This window comes from Mustela nigripes, chromosome 1 (assembly GCF_022355385.1).
Source record: "Mustela nigripes isolate SB6536 chromosome 1, MUSNIG.SB6536, whole genome shotgun sequence".
Classification (NCBI taxonomy): Eukaryota; Metazoa; Chordata; class Mammalia; order Carnivora; family Mustelidae; genus Mustela; species Mustela nigripes.
In genome coordinates this window covers 261,810,970-261,834,990 of record NC_081557.1, presented here as the reverse complement: position 1 = coordinate 261,834,990, position 24,021 = coordinate 261,810,970, and positions in this window count along the sequence as shown.

Here is a 24,021-nt window from a genome sequence, read left to right as displayed (position 1 = left end):
TGGATGAGGGGGGCGGAGGGGGGTGGCGATGGGTGGGGGGTGGGGGCCCGAGCGGAGGGAATGGAGGGTGGCTGGGAGGAGCTGCCTCCTTCTCCACTGGTAGCCCTGGACTTGGTCGCCCGACCTGACCGTGTATGGTGCTGCCGCTCCGGGAGGTGGTGGGGAGCAATCCTGCAGGGCGCTCACCCTCCAGGCCAGCCGGGGCTAGCGAAGGCCGGCTCCTCCCGGGGATAGAGCCCTCGTTCCCATCCAAGGAGGAAGACTGGAACCCAACCGGCAGATTTGACTTTAGAACAATTTCTGAACGACCTTCCTAATTTATCTTACCATCATCATCATCCTCTTCATCCTCACAATTCAGGAAGTGTAAGCTGTGATTAAAACTGCATGAAACAGAGCAGAACCTGATGCGGGGCTCCATCCCAGGACCCTGGGATCATGACCTGACCTGAAGGCAGAGGCTTAACCCGCTGAGCCACCCAGGCGCCCCTCAATGCATCGTTCTTATCAAAGAATACGGGGACTGCTCCTGAAATCCAGGTTCCTAGACTCTAACCATAGGCCAACTGTGCAAGCAGTTTTTTCTAAGGATAGCAGTTCCAGTTTCAGTAGATAACTTTCTGAAACTTGCTCTTTTCACTTAATAAAATGTTTTTGAGATCATTAAAAAAAAAAAAAAAAAAAACTGCATGAAACAGGGGACGCCTGGGTGGCTCAGTGGGTTCAAGCCTCTGCTTTCGGCTCAAGTCATGATCTATCGCAGGGTCCTGGGATCCAGCCCCGCATTGGGCTGTCTGCTCAGCAGGGAGTCTGCTTCCTCCTCTCTGCCTGCCTCTCTGCCTGCTCGTGATCTGTCAAATAAATAAATAAATAAAATCTAAGGAAAAAAAAAAAAAAAACCAAAACTGCATGAAACAGAAAGCCCTTCCTCTTCTGCTTGCAGGCAGGTCATTCTAGGTTTCTCAAATTAATTCATGATTCTTGGACTTTGGCTAGTTTTAGAGGCCAAGACACTTTAATGAAAATCTCTCTCCTCCTGCTTGAAGCCAGTGGCAGGAAGGGATTCCAGAATCAATCCGGCTAACTGGAAATGTCTCCTTGTTGTTCAACAAGCGTCTGCCTGTCGGGTGGTCTTCCAACATCACTCAGCGAATTACCCTGGGAGACAATGACTTGCTTTCCGTGGTTCAATACGCTGGTCAATTAGAAGAGGTGGGGTCTTTGGGGGGGGGGGGGTGTAAGTGATGGGGTGCAGTGAGTGCAGACTAAAGCAGAGTCCGAGCTGAGCCTGTTCCAGTGGCTCCAGACCCTAGCCAGGTGTGTAACTGACCCAGGTGGGACAGGCCGTGGGAGGCTGATGAGCTTGAGGAGCAATTCTGGAAGTTTGGAAGTTTGGTCTGGGGATTTGAGTCAATCTGGCAGCAAGACAACGCCAGTTCTGGTTTCTCTCAGCTTCACGGGAGGGAAGAACCACAAGCTTCTGGAGTGATTTAGCTTCAGGATCAGCGGCTGCTTTAATCCACAGGCCTGCTTGAATTCACGGGAACTAGAGCTGCCTCCTGAAGGTGAGGGGTGAGGACTACCCCATGCTCTCTCTTCTCTTTCTCTCAACTGTGGAACTAGAACACTGAAATTTGAACGGCAACTCTTTCCTCTGTCCAACTCTATGGGAGGCAAAAGTACAATATTGGGATGACACATGGGCCTTCTTTCACGGAAATCTAGCTAAATCCTCTTCTGGATTGTTCTCAATACCTCGTCCTCACAGTAGGTCAGCAAAGGCAATGGGTAAGCACAACAGCCGTGAGAAGCCAGTCATGGAAAGAAATCACTTTCCTTGTCCCTGAAGACTCTGGGGAATTTTTTTTTTTTTCTGACTCCACGTGCCTTCCTTTCACCTGCATTGCTGAATAAGGAGGACATCTCAGAACCCTTTTATTTTTTATTTTATTTTTAAAATTTTCATTGTGTTATGTTAGTCACCATAAAATACATCATTAGTTTTTGAGGCAATGGTCCAAGGTTATTCGTTTAGGTACAACACCAGTGCTCCGAGCCATCCGTGCCCTCCGTAATACCCAGCACCAGGCTCACCCATCCCCCACACCTTCCTCCTCTAAAACCCTCAGTTTGTTTTTTAGAGTCCACAGGCTCTCATGGTTCACCTCATAAACCTTTTCGAACTTTTAGTCTGGAAGGATATTAAGACACCGGTGAAGGCTGGGAGGTTTGGCCTCACTTTGTGGGAAGCTGAATGGAAAGTTCTCTATTCGGTACAGCTTCCTGATACCATCCTCATCATACCTGACTCAGGTAATATAATCCTTCATCCTTCAAGGGAGTGGTCATCTGGGAAAACAGCCTGCCTGAAGATTTATTATATTGACGTTTTAGAGATTAGAATGTATCAAAAGACAAAAGGTAAACCTCACTGGCGTGAATAAAACAAAACTTCAAAAATGGGATGAAAAATTTGGGGCAACTGAATTCAGGTTAATCACAGTGAATAAACCACAATATAATAAGACTTTGTAAAAAATACTTAATGACATAGGTTATTTAGGGTTATGAGTATATGTGTTTAGATTAGTTCCAAATAACACATTTGAATATAAATGAGCATATGAGTTATTTGGGTACTAAATGATAAGATCAGAGAAGGTTCATGAGACATGATTTCCAGTTCCTCCTGACACTCTCCTAGAGATGTTCATGGTTCACCTGGTTTGCATTCTGAATCAACTTGCCATGGATTATTTACAGAATATAAGGCAAAGAAATTATTTTTTCTTCAGCTGGTGGGCAGGTAATAGAAAGTCCCCAGTAGATGTAGGCTGTTGGGTTGCCCAACCTAAGCAGGAAACAATGTGTAACTTAACCTGGGTTCTCACTGAATTCATTCTGGCTCGTTGCCCATGCCTCGCTCTTGTCTAGGCATCGCTGGTGTGGGCCTTTTGCAAAGACAGATAGGACTGTGGATGGTCTAAAGACTCCTTGCAATTGAGAATGACAGCACCAAGTACCATAGGAGACAGAGCTCTTTAAAAGTAATCTCACAAAACAAACTGAGGGTTGCTGGGGGGAGGGGGTTTGGGAGAAGGGGGTGGGATTATGGACATTGGGGAGGGTATGTGCTTTGGTGAGTGCTGTGAAGTGTGTAAACCTGGTGATTCACAGACCTGTACCCCTGGGGATAAAAATATATGTTTATAAAAAATAAAAAATTTAAAAATAAATAAATAAATAAATAAATGGGAAAAAAAAAGTAGTTGTTTCTTTCTTGCCCTTTAAAAAGGGAGGCCATTTGCCTTACCTGCATTCTGTTTAGGTAGTGGCAAAAGGTATTGCGCTATTTTGCCCTAAACAATAAAAACAATCCACAAAATGACACCGACAACCTGAGAGCCTGAGACTGACTTGTTTGTCAGAAGCAGAGTCGTATGTATGTGTATATAGATGAGACAGAGTCATAATACCACAGACTCGTGTAATAGGAATTAAATCATTCTCAATGGTTAGTGACTTCCAAACCACTTTCTTGCTCATTTTGTTCTGAGACTCATATCAATACTTTAATGCAGATAAGAAAAATTCTCCTAACCTCATTTTAGGAGCAACTTCTCCTGTGGACAGGCGATGATACACAGGAAAAAAGAAGTTGAGAGTTAAAGTATTAAATGTTTCTAAAAGCCCTGGGCTTCTCAGAAATAGAACATAGAACCATCCATTTGGTCTGGGCTAAGCAAAAAAAAAAAAAAAAAATTAAATAGTAATAATTTTTTTTTAAATCATAAAACTAAGGCGAGAGTGTTAAGTAGAAAAGCAATGACTAGAAGTGAAGTGCTAGAGAATCGTTCACAAGAATTTTTTTAATTGGGTAAAATCGGTACATAATATTATATAAGTTCCAGATGTACAACATTTAGTTCATTACAATTCAGTACCTGTGCACTACACAGTGATCACCACTGGAGGTCTCGATACCACCCATTACCCTTTAATTGACACCCTTCACCCATTTTGCTCACCCCCTCTCATCCCCTCTGGTAACAACTAGTCTGTATTCTGTATCAATGAGTTTATTTTTGTTTTCATTTTGTTTGTTCATTTGTCTAGTTTTTTTTTCTTTTTAGATTCTATATATAAGTGAAATCATATATTTGTTGTTCTCTGATTAACTTATTTTACTTGACATAATCCTTTAAAGGTTCAAGTTTCATCTATGTTGTCACAAACAAGACTTCATTCTTATTTAGGGCTGAGTAATATTCCCTCATCATCCATTATTATTCCATATACATACACACACCCACATCTTCTTTATCCATTCACTCATTGATGGATGTTTAGACTGTTTCCATTTCCTGCCTATTGTGAATAATGAACCTAGGGGTGCATATGTGTCTTTGAATCAGCATTTTTGTACTCTTCAGATAAATACTGAGAAATGAGATGGCTGGATCCTATAGTAGTCCTAGTCTTAATTTTTTAAAGAATTGTCATACTGTTTTTCATAATGGCTGCACCATTTTGCATTCCTACCAACAATGCACGAGTGTGCTTTTTTCTCTACATCTTCTCTGATGCTAGTTATTCCTTGTCTTTTTGGTAATAGCTACTTTAACAGATGTGAGGTGATATCTAATTGTGGTTTTGATTTGTATTTCCCTGATGATGAGTGATGTTGAGCATCTTATTATGTGTCTGTTGGCCATCTGTGTGTCTTCTTACTTCAAAATCCCTTCCATTTTTTCACTGAGTTTTTTTGTTTGTTTGTTTGTTTGTCTTTGAATTGTATGAGTTCTTTAGACATATTGGATATTTATCCTTATTGGATATATGATTTGAAAAAGTCATTTCCCATCCAGTAGGCTGATGATGGCTTCTTTTGCTGTGCAGAAGCTTTTTAGTTTAACATAACCCCATTTGTTTATTTTTTCTTTTCACAAAAAAAAAAAAAGTTAATATTTTTCAGATTACAAACCATATTCTTCATAGTCACTGGCAAATACCCGTGGCTCCTCACATCTGGTTAACCACTTGTATTGCCCAACAAACATACTTTAAGCTGTTGAAATTCCCAGTCTATGTACTCCTGACCTTTGAGGCAAGGGTGATGTCAAACAGCAGAGAGATTTCCAGATTAACCAGCCTGAAATTGTCACCTGCTTTCCAAATTCCTCTCTTTCTTCAGGACCGGTGTGGGATCCTGTCTTCCCGTGGAAGGTTTATTCTGGCAAAGCCAATTATTATGTACTCTTTTTACCTTCAGTCTTTGAATACCTAATGTACTTGATGTACTTGTAATAACTATCTCTTGAGACAGAGTTAACTTATTCCTTAATTTTGCTTTTGTCTCTCTCAAGTCAACTATAAACTCATTAAAATGAAGGGAAGGAAATGTTGAATCACAATGTTATATACCTGAAACCAATATTGCATTGTATGCCAAGTAACTGGAATTTAGATACAAACTTAAAAAAAATAAAATCAGTGGTAACGTCTTATATTTCTCACATTTCCAGGTTCAGTAACAGTCTATGAATATTTAGTAACAGATAATGATAACTTTTTATCTTGCAATGTTCTTTGAATTACAAGTGCACCTTAAAGTTAAAAGAAGAGAATAGGATGGATCGCAGCCATTAATCATTTGTACGCCTCAGTTTTGAATTAGCTTTCCCTTGTGTTGAAATTTATTTCTCAGTTATTCTTAGGGACAGTTCAAATGATATTTTTAGTCTTTGGAATTTGAACAACTCAGAAGAATGTTCAGAAACCAGCAGGATATTTGATATTAAAAGAAAAAGATTATACAACTATAGTATCAACCTAATTAAAATTTTTAAAAAGATTTTATTTATTTATTTGTCAGAGAGAGAGCGAGCACAGGCAGGCAAGAGTGGCAGGCAGAGACAGAGGGAGAAGCAGGCTCCCTGCCAAACAAGGAGCCTGATATGGGACTCGATCCCAGGATGCTGGGATCATGACCCAAGTGGAAGACAGCCACTTAACTGACTGAGCCACCCAGGAATCACATAGATTAAAGTTTTTCTGGAACTTAGACTTTGTTGGAGAGTAATGATAAGGAAAAATTCTGGTTAAGTCATACTGTGTTGAATGTTAACAGTGTGGGATTATTATTCTAAATTGATGTCTTCCAACAAGTCAAAAAGGCCTTTAACTGTGTGATTAAGTATATGACCTAGACCTTTTAAATATTTTCTAAGTTTCTATTTATTTTACATTATTTTTAAGAAATGCTATATGATTACAGTAATGAAAGGTGTAGACCTATAATTGTCAGGTTAGGCACATAAAGAATATCAGTATAAGAATTTATTGACCAGTAAGAGTTTAAGTGGAGGGAGGGTAGAGCTACCTGCTTATATGCAGAAGAAAAGGAAAAAGCCAGCTCTTTATGGTTAGCTTTGCAACATCCATGAAATCTGTCTCCTTCCACATAGGATTGGCAGTCCAAGGAAGAAACAATATTATTTAGGGAACAATTTTGCTTCAAAGTTGCCCCAGCTCTACTGTGAAACATCAGAAAGGGTTTCCCTTCGCGTCTCCATTCTCTCATTTTCCTTGCTGTCCATTTCAGATCAAATCTGCCTGAGGAAGGAGTAAATCAATGATCCTTAACTGGTCCAGACTGAGCAAGGCTCCCAGTAACCATAAATGTCCTTTATATTGCCAGCTCTGGAGGAGGGGGGGTGGGGTAGCTAGTTACTTTTGTTCATCTGTGCAAAAGCTGTAAAATGTCTCATTGACCAGAGAAGATACAAAGATGAGGAATAAATTTTGAATGTTTCCCAAAGCCCTGGGCTTCTCAGAAATAGGAAGTACTTATTATATTCTTCAGAAATTTCGTCTGGACTCAGCAGAACAACAATAAAAGTCTTCTTAGGGGTTAGCTATTTTAAATAAGTTTTTTGAGGAGCCATTTATCTGATAGTGCAGAGGTCCTTTATGAAAATTAGACTTCTAATGCTGTGCTTGATAATTATTACTTACTATACTGTTGTTGTTGTTGTTGTTGTTGTTGTTTTTTGACTACCATTACCTTCATAACTTTTTTAGTTTAGGAGAATATCCACTTCTTCACGAACTCACAATCTTTTTCATTCACATTTAATATATGTTAGAAGCTCATTGATTGCTACTGGAATAAGAATAATTGTGATGTATTTGTATGTTTGTGGTTTATATACTTTAGAGATAATCAAAACTCTCTGTTAGACTGCCTTATCACCACTAGAACAAATAGCAGACTCATCATTTGACAAGTATCTAAGATGATGTTCATGTACTTAAAAGTCAAACATATGCACACACACCACCACCACCACCATCATCAACAACAACAACAATGCGGTCGTGTAAATATTTGTGCTCCCCTCCCCCAAATTCATACGTTGAAATCCTTATACTTAGTATGATTGTATTAGGAGGCCAGGCCTTTAGGAAGAAATTAAGTCATGAGGGCAGATCCCTCATGAATGCAATTAGTGTCCTTATAAAAGAGTCCCTACTGAGGTCCCACACCCCTTCCTACCAAGTGAAGACACAGCAAGAAGGTGCCATCTATGAAGCAGGAAGTAGGTCCTCACCAGACACTGAATCTGCCAACACCTTGTACTTGAACTTCCCAGTGTCAAGAACTGTGAGCAATAAATTTCTGTTGTTTATAAGATCAAGAGAAAAATGAGAATAGAACATATCTTATAGCTGACTTTTTGCCACAGATTTTTTTTCATAAATCTGATAATGAAATCTCAGGAGTAACTGCTTTTATGCATTTTCAAAACATTACCATAAGAGGGGTGGGGGATGGGCAAAATGGGTGAAGGAAGTGGGAGGCACAGACTTCCAGTGATGGCATGAATAAGTGACAGGAATGAAAGGTCTAAATGCATAGGGAGTATAGGCAATGATATTAGGATAGCATTGTATCGTGACAGAGGGCAGCTACACTTGTGGTGATCATACCTTAATATATACAGTTGTCAAATCAATATGTTACATACTGGAAAGTAATGTAACATTGTGTGTCAATTATACTTCAACTTAAAAGCATTTCATTAATTTAAAAAATTGCAAAACACACAAACACACACACACACACACACACACACACACACACACACACCCCTGATCTCCTGGGCCACAGTTAATGCAAAAAATTTTTTAAGAATTGAGAAATTGATCCCACTGGCTTACGAGGTGTTGCAATACCAAAGTAAAAATCACAAAATCCTAGAAATTCTGGCTTAAACTGGGCTATGAGTATCATCCTAACCAGTTGGGATTTTAAAGCATGGCTTCTCCTGGGGAGTAAATTGACAAAACCACTTGAGTAAAATGTTTGAATCATTTTGGTTTCCAAAAAATTCAGCATTAGTAAATCAGACGGCAAATCATTTTCTTTGGAACAGAATGTCCCTTGGAAACAGCTTTTATTTTTCCCTAATTTAAATTTGAAAACCAGACTTGTGAATGTTATGACCAGGGATTGTGTCATAGAAAAGAGAAAAATATAAAAAAAGAGAGAGAGAGAAAAGAGAAAAAAAGTAGTCCATACTGTAGTAGAAAAAGACCAAAGCTGGTTCCTCTCATAATATGATTATGTACAAATTAGTTGTTTGTAATAAATGAAAGTTTTATATGAAGTGTTTCTAATTAGCTTTCCATGAATGTTTGAAAATAAAATCATAATGTAAATTTAGGCAGTAAAGTTGGTGAAGGAAAAAATTAGTAAGCTGAACTTTATGAATATTAAAATTTTCTATCCTGCCAAAGACACTACCAAGAGAATGAAAAGACCAGACGAGGAGTAAATATTTTAAAAAGGTATATTTGATAAAGGACTGTTGTCCAAAATATACAAAAAAATGCTTAATATTCAACACTAAGAACACAAATAATATTATTTAAAAATCACACAAAGACCTTGACACCTCACTAAAAATACATGTATACAGATGGCAAATAAACATATGAAAACATGGTGCATACCATATGTCAACAGGGAAATGCAAATTAAAAAAAGCATTGAAATATCACTATAGGCATATTAGAATGAACAATATCTAGAATATTGATAACACCAATTGCTGGTATGAATGTGGATTAACGAAACTTCCATACACCGCTGCTGGGAATGCTAAATGTCAGTTTCATATAAAATTAAACTTTCAGCCCAGCAGACATATCCCTTGGAAATTACCCAAAGGAGTTGAAAACTATGTTGGCACATAAATCTGTAAAAGGGTGTTTAAAGCAGCTTTATGGATAATTGCCCAAACTTGGAAGCAAGGAAGATGCCCTCCAAAGGTTAACAGATAAATGAACTGTGGAACATCCAGACAATGGAATATTCTTCAGTGCTGAAAAAAGGCATGGAGGAAGCTAAATGCATAGTTAACCCTATCTGAAAAGCCCTACGATTCCAATTATATGGCATTCTAGAAAAAAATCAAAACTACAGAGACCGTACAAAGATGAGTGGTTGCTCGGGTTTAAGAGCTAGGGAGAAGGAGCACAGAAGATATTTAGAGTAGTAATTATTCCGTGCAATATTGTAATGGTTGATATCTGCCATTATACGTTTGTCCAAACGCATAGAATGCACCACACCAAGAGTGAACACCGAAGTAAACCTTGGACTCTGGATGATAATGATGTGTCCAGTAGGTTCAGCAACTGTAACAAATGCACTGTTCTGATGGGGGATGTTGGTAACAGAGGCGGCTATGCATATGTGAGGGCAGGGGATACATAGGAAATCTCTGTAGCCTCTCAGTTTTGCTGTGAGCCTAAAACTGCTCGAAAAGTAAAGTCAATTTTAACATTTAAAAAATTAATTTCTAGGATGAAAAAAAGATGTTTTTTCAGCCATCCATTCATCATTGCCTTATTTGGATCCTATTTCTATGCCACTAACCTTTTGTGTAACCTTAAACAATTTAACACTTCCTTAAGTGAAAGTACCAATACCTTTTGTTTTTCTTCATAAAAATATCAAGAGGAACAATAGTTATGAAGACTTTAAAAAACATTTTTTATTTTTATGTTTTTAATTGAGATAAAATTTGCACACTGCAATGCATACATCTTAAGTGTGTAGGTCAATGAATTTCAAAATAAGTGAACAATAAACCAACATATAGAGCATTTTCATCCTCCCAGAAGATCTGTGCTTATTTATTCCCTCTATTTATTATTTATTATTTATTCTATTTATGTATTCTACTTATCTATTTATTCAATCTTATTTATCTCAATCTTTTTCCAGAGACAACCGCTATTCTGATTTGTAGTTTTGTCTATACTGGAACTTCATTTAAGGAGAATTATCCAATATGTACTATTTTGTGTATGCTTTCTTTTGCTAAACTTAGCATCTGTGACATTTACCCATGTTACTGTGACTATCAGTACCACACTCCTTTTTATTTTTTTCAGTACAATAATCCTTGAATAATTGACATGAAGTATTCGATTGTACAAAGATGCCAAAATTTGTTTATCCATTCATTTGTGGATGGACATTTGGATCTTTTCCAGTTTGGGGTTAACAATTTGACCATTATGAATAAAGCAGTTAAAAACATTATAAAATTTTTTTGTGCAAAAATACTTTTGTGGGATGAATGCAGGGAATTTTGTGAGATGAATATATCCCAAAATACTTTTATGGAATTCATACAAACATACTTTTATGGGATGAAGATAACCACCAAAGCATTCCCTTTCTTCTCATTGAAATGTGGTCTCTCTCTGAATCTGAGCTGCTCCTGTGACTGGGTTTGATCCATATTATTTACCAGAAATGATCCTGTGTAACTTCTGAATGTGTATCCACTGCTTCCACCTCTGCAGGCTTGGAACCCTGTTTCTGGGAACCCTGTGGCTGTGCTGTGAGAATCCTAAGCTCTATGCAGAGACCATGTGACAGAGACCCTGGGCACACCAGCAGAATGCCTCACCCGAGCTGCCCGTTAAGAGTAGGCACCCACTGACTGTCCCATGAGTGATCATCCTGCACCTGCCAGGCCAGTCAGGTTTCTGAGGACTGCAGTCTAGCCTTCCAGAGCCAGAGGAAGCCAGAGGACCACCCAAATGAGCTCAGTCAACCCAGATAATCCCGAGACAATAAACAGTTACTGTTTGAGGTCACTAAGTTTTGGAATAAGTTTTTTTTACACAGAAATAAATAAATAAAAGAGATATTTTCATTTCTCTTGGATAAGTATGTAAGCCTGGAATGGCTCAAGCCTCGAGGCATGTCTACACTGAACTTTGTAGGAAACTTTCGAATGATTGTACTTCCACCAGCAAAGTAAGTGCTCTCATTATTCCAGTTTTCATCACCCATATTTTCAAAATTTTAGCTTCAGTTAGGCACTTAAAAAATCATGCTTTTAATTGCTAATTTACATCTTTCCATGTGCTTTGCTGTTTGTGAAATCTTCATTGGTGAAGTATATTTTCAATCTTTTGCCTATTTTGATTTAAATTGGATTGTCTTTTTCCTACTGATTTATAGAAGTCCGTTATATATTCTAGTTACAAGTGCTTTGCTTGATAGATAAATGTATTATGATTTTTTCCAGTCTACAGTTTGAATTGTCATTTCCTAAAGAGTGTCTTTGAGGAAAAGAAGTTTTAAATTCTTTTGAATTTATTCAAATTCAATTTTGAATTTGGCCAGTTTGCCAAATTTTTCTTTTATGATGAATTCTTAAGTCCCTTCTAAGAAATTGCTCTCTACACCAAGGTTGAAATACATTCTCTTGTGTTTGATTCTAGAAGCTTTACATCCTTAGCTTTTATGTTAGGGATACGGACTGTGGCCAATTAAATTTTTATGAATCGTTCAAAGTAGTGGTTGAGTTTCATTGCTTTATATTTGTTTTCATAGAGATATCTAATTATTCCAGCAAAAATTTTTGAGATCTTTTCCTACAGACTTTCCTAGAAGCCATTATCAAATTCAGTTAATGGCATATATATATATATATCTGTACTCTATTTGGTTTCATGGACCTATCTTATGCCATCTTAAAGGATGGTATAAGATATATATTAAAGATATATCTTTATCTTTTCTTATACCAATACCATATCTTAAAAGATAGTATGTCTTAATATCTTATATCTTATATATCTTAAAAGATAGTATAAGATATCTTATATCTTAAAAGATAGTATAAGATATATATATAAAAGATTTATCTTTATCTTTTCTTATACCAATGCCAGTGTCTTTGTTAATGTAGCTTTAGAAGTCTTGAAATCAGATAGTGTGATTCTTCCAATTTTGTTCTTCTATTTCAAAATCGTATAGGCTGTGATAATTCCTTTGCTTATCTATGTAAATGTTGTAAGGGATGTGCCAATTTCTCAAAAAAAGAGCTTACTGGGATTTTTGTTTGATATTACACTGAGTGTATATCAATTTGGGAGAATTTTTATTTTCACAGTTTGAGTCTTCTAATCTATGAACACAGCATAAATATTTTCCCACTTATTTGGATCTTTTTTTCTGTGTGCTATGTTTTATAATTTACAAGGTAGAATTTTTAAAATCTTTTCTTGAAGTTATTCCTTTTTTGTTTCAAGTTTACTTAAATTCTAGCTAGTTAGCATATAGTGTAATATTAGTTTCAGGAGTAGGCATATATATCACATATATATAAAACTCAGCAGTCACCCCAACAAGTGCCCTTCTTAATACCCATCACCCATTTAGTGCATCCTTGTCCAGCTCTCCTCCAGCAACCCCGCTTGTTCTCTGTAGTTGAGTCTATTTCTTGGTTTGCCTCACTCTCTGTTTTCCCTTAGCTCATTTGTTTTATTTCTTAAAATCTGCATGAGTGAAATCATATGCTCTTGAGCTATTGGTGGGAATGCAAACTGGTGTAGCCACTCTGGAAAACAGTATGGAGGTTCCTCAAATGGTTAGAAATAGAACTCACCTACAACCCAGCAACTGCACCAGTAGGTATTTACACAAGGGATACAACATAGTGATTCAAAGGGACACATGTACCCCAATGTTTATAGCGATTTTATCAACAATAGCCAGATTATGGAATGAGCCCAAATGTCCATCGATTGATGAATGGATAAAGAAGTTGTGGTATACGTATATAAAGGAATGTTACTCAGCTATAAAAAAGAATGAAATCTTGCCACTTGCAGTGATGTGGATAGAGCTAGAGTACATTATGCTAAGTGAAATAAGCCAGTCAGAGAAAGACAAATACCATATGATTCCATTCATATGTGGAATTTAAGAAACAAAACAAATGAACATAGAAGAAAAAAGAGAGAGTCGTTAAATTTATCCTTAAGTAGTTTACAAATTTGACACTATCGTGATATTTTAAATGTTTTATATCCAATTATTTGCTGCTAGAATACAGAAATAAAAGTTTGATATGTTGACCGTATATCCTGAAATCTTACCACCTTCACTTATTAATTCTGGCAAATCTCTCTTTCTCTCTAATTCTCTCTCTCTCTCCTGTATTAGATCTCCCAATGATATTTATCTTATAACTGGAAGTTTGTACCCTTTGGCCAATATCTTCCCACTCCCTCTACTCCTCAGCCCCTGGCAACCACCATTCTACATTCCGTTTCTATGAGTTTGCCTTTCTGTAGATTACACACATAAATGATATCATACAGTGTTTGTCTTTCTTTGTCTGATTTATTTCACTTAGCATAATTTTCTCAAGGTCCATCCATGTTGTTGCAAATGGAAAGATTTGCTTTCTTTTTAATAGTTAGATAACATCCCATTGTATATACACATACACTCCATTTTCTTTATTCATTTGTCATTCAATGAACACAGGTTGTTTTCATATCTTGGTTATTGTGAATAATGCTGCAAGGAGCATGTGTTATACAAATATCTCTTTGAAGTAGTGATTTTATTTCTTTGACAGAAGTGCAATTGCTGGATCACATGATACTTGTATTTTTAACTTTTTGAGGAACCTCCATGCTGTTTTCCTTAGCAGCTGCATCAATTTTCATTCCTTTAACAGTGGGGAAAAATGTCCTTTTCTCCAGATCCTTGTTGACACTTGTTCTTTCTTGTGTCTTTTATAATAGCCATTCTAACAGGCATGAAGTGATAATCTCACTGTGGTTTTGATTCACATCAAATTCCTTGATTAGAGTGATGTTGAATAGCTTTTCATGTACCTGTTGGTCATTTGTATGTCTTCTTTGGAAAAATGTTTATTCAGGTTCTCCACCTATTTTTATATTAGATTATTTGGTTTTTGTTTGTTTTTTTTGTTTGTTTGTTATTGAGTTGTATGAGTTCCTTACAAATTTTAGATTAACTCTTCATCTGATGTGTGGTTTGCAAGTATTCTTTCCCATTTCATATGTTCATTTTGTTGATTGTTTTATCAGATTTTTCCACACAAAAAATTATTTAATCTGTAAATAAAGAGAGTTTCTTCTTCTTCTCCAAACTTTTATGCCTTTATTTATTTTCCTTGCCTTATTGCACTGGCTAAAACCTCCAGCATAATGTAATGTTGAAATAGTGAGAATGGATACAATTTCCTTATTCCCTCTCAAGTAGGTTAAATCGATTGATAGGGCTGTTGAAAATATCTGTTTATCAACTAATATTTTTGCCTGCTTCCATTAATTGCTAAGTGATATTAAAATCTCTGTGATTGGGACACCTGGGGGGCTGTTGAGTGTCTATCTACTACTCAGGTCCTGATCCCGGTGTCCAAGTTCTGGGGATCAAGTTCTGCTCATCTTACTTGTGTTCTCTATTCTGTCAAATAAATAAATAAAATCTTTTAAAAAAAAATCTCTGAGATTGAACTTGGGTTTTTTTTCATGTAATTTAAAGCTTTGTATTAGGCATATATGTATTTAGGATTGTTATGTTTTCTTGATGAATTGTCTCTTCATCATTATGAAATGTTTTCTTTTTTATCTTTGCTATTTCAGTGTGAAAAACTCCTTTTCTTGGAGTATGTTTTGGTTGATATTAATAAGGCCACTCTAGGTGTCATATGATTACTTATTGCATGGTGGTTTTTTTTTTCCATCCAGTGACTTTCAATGTATATATGCCCTTATATTTAAAGTGCATTTCTTGGGGCACCTGGGTGACTCAGTGGGTTAAAGCCTCTGCCTTCAGCTCGGGTCATGATCCCAGGGTCCTGGGATTGAGTCCCACATCGGACTCTCTGCTCTGCAGGGAGCCTGTTTCCTCCTCTCTCTCTCTCTCTGCCTGCCTCTCTGCCTACTTGTGATCTCTGTCTGTCAAATAAATGAAATCTTTAATAAATAAATAAATAAATAAATAAATAAATAAAGTGCATTTCTTCTGGACAATTGTAATTTTGTCTTTTTTTTTTTTTAAATCCAGTATGACAATCTCTGTTTTATTCCCCCAAGTTTTTATTTAAAATCCAGTTAGTTAGCATACAGTGTAATGTTAATTTCAGGTATACAATTTGGTGATTCATCACTTATATACAAAATGAAGTGCTCATCACAGGTTCTGTCTTTTTATTGGAATTTAAGAAAAAAATTAAGTAATCTTACACCCAGTGTAGGACTCGAACTTACAATACCAAGATCAAGAGTTGCATACTCCACCAACTGGGCCAATCAGGCACCCCTACATAATTGCAATCTTAGCATACAAATATCAAGGAGGAAATAAGCTACCAATTGTGGAAAACTGACAGACATTTGTTGTTGCTTTCCTTAAAGGAAGAGATTCTGGAATGTTGGGTCATAAGATGATGGATTTTGAAGGAAAAAATCCATAAATTCTTATTCCTCTCTATCCTGACGAAATGAATTATAGATCCTTAAAATTAATATTAGAATTAAAACTAAAGGGGGAGCCTGGGTGGCTCAGAGGTTTAAGCCTCTGCCTTCGGCTCAAGTTATGATCTCAGGGTCCTGAGATCAAGCCCCCCATTGGGCTCTCTCCTCAGTGGGGAGCCTGCTTCTCCCTCTCTCTGCCTACTTATGATTCTGTCAAATAAATAAATAAAATCTCAAGAAAAAAAAAAAAACTGAAGGACTTATTTAGAGTCCAGCAATGGTAGCCCAAAGTCCTTTATTGATTATGCACTAAAACCTTATATGTCTAACCACAAACAAATCTCAAAACAACAATAACAACAACAACAAAAAAACAACAAACAGACAAGCAAACAGACATCCTTTCATTAAGACCTCAGAATTTAAGGCGTTAAAAAGATGTGGTTTAACTGATAAGCTGATCTTGAAATTAATGTAGAAATGCAAAAGACCCAGAATAACTAAAGAAATCTTGAAAAAGAACCAGTTGGAGAACTCACATTTCCCAATTTCCTAACCTACTACAAAACTGTAGTAATCAAGTTTATATGCTACTGGCTTAAAGGTAGATATATAGATCAATGAAGTAAAACTGAGAGTCCAGAAATAAATCTGTACATTTATGATCAGCTGATTTTCAACAAAGGGGCTGTGACAATTAAATAGGGGCAAGAACGTCTTTTCGACAATGGTGGTGAACAACCGGATATGAATGCACATGCAAAGACTGAAGGGACACTACTTCACCTCATATGCAAAAAATAACTCAAAATGAAGAAAGACATAAATAAAAGTGCTAAAACTATAGCTTCTTAGGTGAAAATATAGATATCATAGATGATAGTCTTTATGACCTTCAATTAAACAATGGTTTCTTGGGTACAATACCAAAACAACAAAGACTTAAAGAAAAGCAGCAACATCTTCCTGGGAACATCGCCAAAGGCAAGGGAAGCAAGGGCAAAAATGAACTATTGGGATTTCATCAAGATCAAAAGCTTTTGCACAGCAAAGGAAACAGTTAATAAAATCAAAAGACAACTGACAGAATGGGAGAAGATATTTGCAAACGACATATCAGATAAAGGACTAGTGTCCAAAATCTATAAAGAACTTAGCAAACTCAACACCCAAAGAACAAATAATCCAATCAAGAAATGGGCAGAGGACATGAACAGACATTTCTGCAAAGAAGACATCCAGATGGCCAACAGACACATGAAAAAGTGCTCCATATCACTCGGCATCAGGGAAATACAAATCAAAACCACAATGAGGTATCACCTCACAGCAGTCAGAATGGCTAAAATCAACAAGTCAGGAAATGACAGATGCTGGCGAGGATGCGGAGAAAGGGGAACCCTCCTACACTGTTGGTGGGAATGCAAGCTGGTGCAGCCACTCTGGAAAATAGCATGGAGGTTCCTCAAAATGTTGAAAATAAAACTGCCCTATGACCCAGCAATTGCACTACTGGGTATTTACCAGAGATACAAACGTAGTGATCCAAAGGGGCACGTGCACCCAAATGTTTATAGCAGCAATGTCCACAATAGCCAAACTATAGAAAGAACCTAGAGGTCCATCAACAGATGAATGGATCAAGAAGATGTGGTATATATACACAATGGAATACTATGCAGCCATCAAAAGAAATGAAATCTTGCCATTTGCAACAACATGGATGGGACTAGAGCGTATCATGCTTAGCAAAATAAGTCAAGCGGAGAAAGACAACTATCATATGATCTCCCTGATATGAGGAAGTGGTGATGCAACATGGGGGCTTAAGTGGGTAGAAGAAGAATCAATGAAGCAAGATGGAATTGGGAGGGAGACAAACCATAAGTGACTCTTAATCTCACAAAACAAACTGAGGGTTGCTGGGGGGAGGAAGGTTAGGAGAAGGGGGTGGGATTATGGACATTGGGGAGGGTGTGTGCTTTGGTGAGTGCTGTGAAGTGTGTAAACCTGGTGATTCACAGACCTGTACCCCTGGGGATAAAAATATATGTTTATAAAAAATTTAAAAAAAAAGAATTAAAGAAAAGTAGATAAATTATATTTCATGAAAATAAAAGACATTTGTCATAGGACATTATAAAGAAATTGAAAGGGCAGTCTACATAATGGTAGGAATTATTTGCATATCATATATATGATAAAATGTAGCATACATATGAAGAAACTTTATGGCTCAGTATTAAGAAGACAGCCCAATTAAAAATGGACAAAGTATTAGAATGCATGTTTCTTCAAAGAAAATATACAAACGGCTTTTGTCTTGCTCTGACTAATTTTACTTAGCATAATATTCTCTAGCTCCATCCATGTCATAGTAAATTGCAAGATTTCATCTTTTTTTATGGCTAAGTAATATTCAATTGTGTGTGCATGTGTGTGTGTGTGCATGTGTGTGTGGGTGTGTGTATGCTACCGTATATTATAACTTCTTTATCCAGTTGGACATTTGGGCTGTTTCCATAATTTAGCTATTGTTGATAATGCTACTATAAATATTGGGGTGCATGTATCTCTTTGAATTAGTATTTTTGTGGCCTTTGGGTAAATACCTAAGGGGGCGATTGTGGATAGTAGAGGAGTCCTATTTTTAACTTTTTGAGGAAACTCCATACTGTTTTTCAGAGTGTTTTCACAGTTTGCTTTCCCACCATCAGAGCATGAGCATATGACTTCATTCACATGTGGAATTTAAGAAACAAAACAAATGAACAAAGGAAAAGAGAGAAAGGCAAACCAAGAAACAGACTCTTAACTATAGAGAACAAACTGATGGTTACTGGAAGGGAAGTGATTAGGGGAATGGGTTAAATAGGTGATGAGGATTAAGGAGGGCACTTGTGATGAGCACTGGGTGTCTTATGGAAGTGTTGATTCACTATATTGTACACTTGAAACCAATATTACACTATATGTCAACTAACAGGAATTAAAATAAAAACTTAAAAAACATACAAATTGTCAATAAGCAAATGAAAAAAATATTCAACATCATTATTGATTTAGGAAAGTGCAAGTAAGAAACTCCAGTGAGATACTAATTTATACTGGCTAGGATGACTATAATCAAAACGTCAGATAATCTCGAGTGCTGTAAGTGGAGAAAATGGAACACTCATACATTGGTAGGAATATAAATAGTGTGGCAGCTTCAGAAAATAGATAGCAGTTCCTTAAAATGCTGAATATAGTTACTATGTGAGATAGCAATCTCATTCTTTGGTATATAACCCAAAGTTTTGAAACGATATGTCCACATGAAAACTTGTCCATGAGTGTTCATAGCAGTATTACTTGTAATAGCAAAAAAGTAGAAACAACCTGAATATGAAATGGATAAGCAAAATATGGTATATCTATACAATGGAATATTACTCAGCCATTAAAATAATTGATTTATGCTACAATGTGGATGAACTTGGAGTGTTATGTTAAGTGAAAGAAGACAGACATAGAAAGCTATATATTATATAATTCCACTTACATAAAATGTCCAGAATAGATAAATCCATAGTGGTTTCCTGGGACTAGACAAAGGGAGAAATGAAAAGTGACTTCTAATGAGTATGAAATTTCTTTTGGGAATGATGAAAACATTCTCAGCTTAGTGATGATACTTGCACAACTTTGTGAATATACTAAAAATCATGGGATTACATCCTTTAGAAGGGTGAATTTTCATCCATTTTGAATTTGTTTTTGCATATGGTGTAAGAAAGTGGTCCATTTTTTGCTTTCGCATGTTGCTGTCCAGTTTTCCCAACCCCATTTATTGAAGACACTGTTTATCCACTGGATATTCTCTCCTGCTTTGTTGAGGATTAGCTGATCATACAGCTCTGGGTCGATTTGGGTATTCTATTTTGTTCCATTGATTTTTGTGTCTATTTTTTGTGCCAGTATCATACTGTCTTGCTCATATCAGCTTGGTAATATAACTTGAAGTGTGCAATTGTGATGCTTCCAGCTTTGCTTTTCTTTTTCAAAATTTCTTTGGCTATTTGGGGTCTTTTGTGGTTCCACAAAAATTTTGGGGTTGTTTGTTCTAGGTCTGTGAAAAATGTTGGTGACATTTTAATAGGGATTGCATTAAATATGTGGATTGCATCACCATTTCCTCATATCAGGGAGATCATATGATAGTTGTCTTTCTCTGCTTGACTTATTTCGCTAAGCATGATACGCTCTAGTGTGGTGATGCAACATGGGGGCTTAAGTGGGTAGGAGAAGAATAAATGAAACAAGATGGGATTGGGAGGGAGACAAACCATAAGTGACTTAATCTCACAAAACAAACTGAGGGTTACTGGGGGGAGGGGGTTTGGGAGAAGGGGGGTGGGATTATGGACATTAGGGAGGGTATGTGCTTTGGTGAGTGCTGTGAAGTGTGTAAACCTGGTGATTCACAGACCTGTACCCCTGGGGATAAAAATATATGTTTATAAAAAATAAAAAATTATAAAAAAAATGTGGATTGCTTTGGATAGTATAAACATTTTAATAATATTTATTGTAATCTATGAGCATGGAATGTTTTTCCATTATTTATGTTACCTATCGCCCTCGACCCGACCCGCAAGGACGACAAGACGCCCTGGTTCAGATGCATCTTCTCTCTCCTCTCTCTTTATTTCCGCAAGTCTACACACTTATATATGCTTACATGACCAATCAGCGAGCAGGGTACAGGAGGGAGCAAACCAGGCTGTGCACCTAAACGAACAACTTCGCTAGCAACCAATGCTGTTTACTTCCTCTTTGGGCGTTATGCTTAGTCTCACGAGGCAATCCTAACCTGGCAACTAGCCAGGCGCCATCTTTTAATGGCGGAGATCGCCCTGGCCAGGGGCCTGCCTCCAACAGTTACCTTCAATTTCTTTTATAAGTGTTGTATAGTTTTAAGTGTACAGATCTTTTACCTCTTTGGTTAGGTTTGTTCCTCGGTATCTTGTAGTTTTTGGTGCAGTGATAAATGGGATCAATTCCTTGATTTCTGTTTCTGCTGCTTCCTTATTGTTGTATAGAAATGCAACAGATTTCTTTATATTGATTTTGTATCCTGCAACTTTACTGAATTCATGTATCAGTTCTAGAAATTTTTAGTGGATTCCACTCTGGAAAACAGTGTGGAGGTTCCTCAAAAGTTAAAAATAAAACTACCCTACAATCCAGCAATTGCACTACTAGGTATTAACTCAAAGGATACAAAAATACTGATTTAAGGAGGCACAGGCACCCAGATGTTTATAGCAGCTTTATCAACAATAGCCAAATTATGAAGAGACCCCAAATGTCCATCGACTGATCAATGGACAAAGAAGTTGTGGTATACATATACAATGGAATATAATTTAGCCATAAAAAATAATGAAAACTTTCCATTTGCAGTGACATGAAAGGAGCTGGAGTGTATTACGTTAAGCCAAATAACTCAATCAGAGAAAGACAAATACCATATGATGTCATTAATATGTGGAATTGAGGAGATGAAACAGATCAACATAGGGGAGAAAAGGGAGAGGTAAACCATAAAGCAGATTCCTTTTGTAGAGAACAAACAGGGTTGCTAGAGAGGAGGGGGGAGAGGGATGGGCTAAATGGGTGATGGGCATTAAGGAGGGTACTCGTGATGAGCACTGACTGTTGATGAAGTGATGAATCACTAAATTCTACTCTGGAAGCTAATTTACACTATATGTTAACTAACTGGAATTTAAATAAAACTAAAAATAAAATAAAGGATGAACTTTCTGTCATATGAAGTATATCCTAATAAAAAATATTTTGGGACACGGTCCTATTGGTACTGAATAAGGATTGAAGGTGTGGGATGGTTGTTAGGAATGTATGTTTTAACAAGCTCTGCAGGAGATTCCTGTGCACACTAGGTTTCAGAAGTCCTCTTTTTAAAACCGTTAAGTAATTTTATTTATTTATTTTTAAAGATTTTATTTATTATTTGAGAAAGAGAGAGAGCATGACCAGGGGGAGGGGCACAAGGAGAGGGAGAAGCAGACTCCCCACTGAGTGGGGAGCCCAATGAGGAGCTTGATTCCAAAACCCTGGGATCATGACCTGATCCAAAGACAGATGCTTAACCAACAGAGCCACTCAAGTGTCCCATAAAACATTAAATAGTTTTAAAGACTCTAGCAAACTAGTGCTTAAAATGTCCTTTCTGGCACTTTTCTCGTATTAAGGCTTCAGGGTATATACTTAAAGAGCTTTATAATAATGAAAAATTTTTCATAAATTTATAGCAACAACAATGCCTACTACATGTGCCAAGCAGAATTTTAAAAATCATATAGTCAGATCAGAACCTCATGTTCTCCAAATTCTTTCTACTGACTCAATGCAGTGTAAAGCCTTTTATTTTCTGCTGGTCAACTCTTTCTCCTATTCCCCTCAGCAGTAAATTCCTGATCTGGTCTCTTCAAGTACTCACTCTCTGGTAGAAAGTTCTTTAATTCACATCTCCCTGTCTTCAGACTCCTATATTTGTACCTAGCTTTGTCTTCTTCCCATTCATTTATTCTTGTGCTGTTGGCTTTAGTTCTGACAGATGTGAGGTGATATCTCATTGTAGTTTTGATTTGTATTTCCCTGATGATGGGAGAAGTTGAGCATCCAATTCATTAATTCTTTTTTTTTTTTTTTTTTAGATTTTCTTTATTTATTTGACAGAGAGAAGAAATCACAAGTAGGCAGAGGAGGGCAGAGGGAGAGGGGGAAGCAGGTTCTTTAATGAGCAGAAATCCCAAAGCAGGGCTTGATCCCAGGACCCTGAGATCATTGTAAGGGTCTGGTTGGCCAGAGTGAGCCATTTCCTTGTGGGCTTGTGTTGACCCTGCCCCTCCCGGAGGAACTTGCTTGCAGGATCTGGATATGGGGGCTGGCCAGGCCAGATGGAGACATCCAATCAGTGGGGCATGCATGTATTTGCTATGGTGAGTTGGAATTCAAGTGGCCACCCGTATTGCTGACTGAGCATGACTGCACAGTTTTCCTTGGGTGCTGCTAGCTTGTTGGCCACCTGTGTGGGCCGGGCTCAACCACCTCTATAAAGGTTAGTCTGTGAGGCAGGGGAGTGGTAGTGATAGAGTCCAGGTCGTGGGAAGCTTCGGGGTGGTGGGGAGCAGCATCCTCGGGAGCATAAGGATCACTGGGAGCAGCATCGTCAGGAGAATCGTGGTCATCAGGAGCATTATGAGCGTTGCCGGGGAGCTGCCTCACCGGGAAGGGGAAGTGTTGGGTAAAGGAAAGCGTCAGGTAAAGGAAATTGTTGGGATCGGTGTCCTGGTCGTCGTTGCCTCTTTGTAAGAGATGGCCCCGACTGATCAGTTTGATTTTCGATGCTTGGCGTGAAATAAAGCTTTGCTTGACTTTTGCTTTGTGTCGGTCTCCTTCTTCTGATCACAGACGCTAAAAATCGTGACCTGAGCCAAAGCCAGAGGCTTAACCGACTGAGCCACCCAGGCACCCCAATTCATTAATTCTTTTTAAAATTATTATTTTTTTATTAACATATAATGTATTATTAGCCCCAGGATACAGGTCTATGAATCGCCAGGTTTACACACTTCACAGCACTCACCATAGCACATACCCTCCCCGATGTCTGTAACCCCACCACCCTCTCTCTCCCCTCTCCCCCCAGCAGGCCTCAGTTTGTTTTGTAAGATTAAGAGTCTCTTATGGTTTATCTCCCTCCCATCTTGTTTCATTTTTTTCCTTCCCTACCCTCCAATACCCCCCACCATTGCCTCTCAAATTTTTCATATCAGGGAGATCATATGATAATTGTCTTTCACTGACTGATTTATTTCGCTCAGCATAACACCCTCTAGTTCCATCCATGTCATTGCAAATGGCAAGATTTCATTTCTTTTGATGGCTACATAGTATTCCATTGTGTAGTGTGTGTGTGTGTTTGTGTATGTGTTTATACCACATCTTCTCTATCCATTCATCTGTTGATGGACAGATCAACATCAACCATCTGTTGATGGTTCTTTCCATAGTTTGGCTATTACGGACATTGCTGCTATAAACATTCGGGTGCACGTTCCCCTTCAGATCACTACATTTGTATCTTTAGGGTAAATACCCAGAAATGCAATAGCT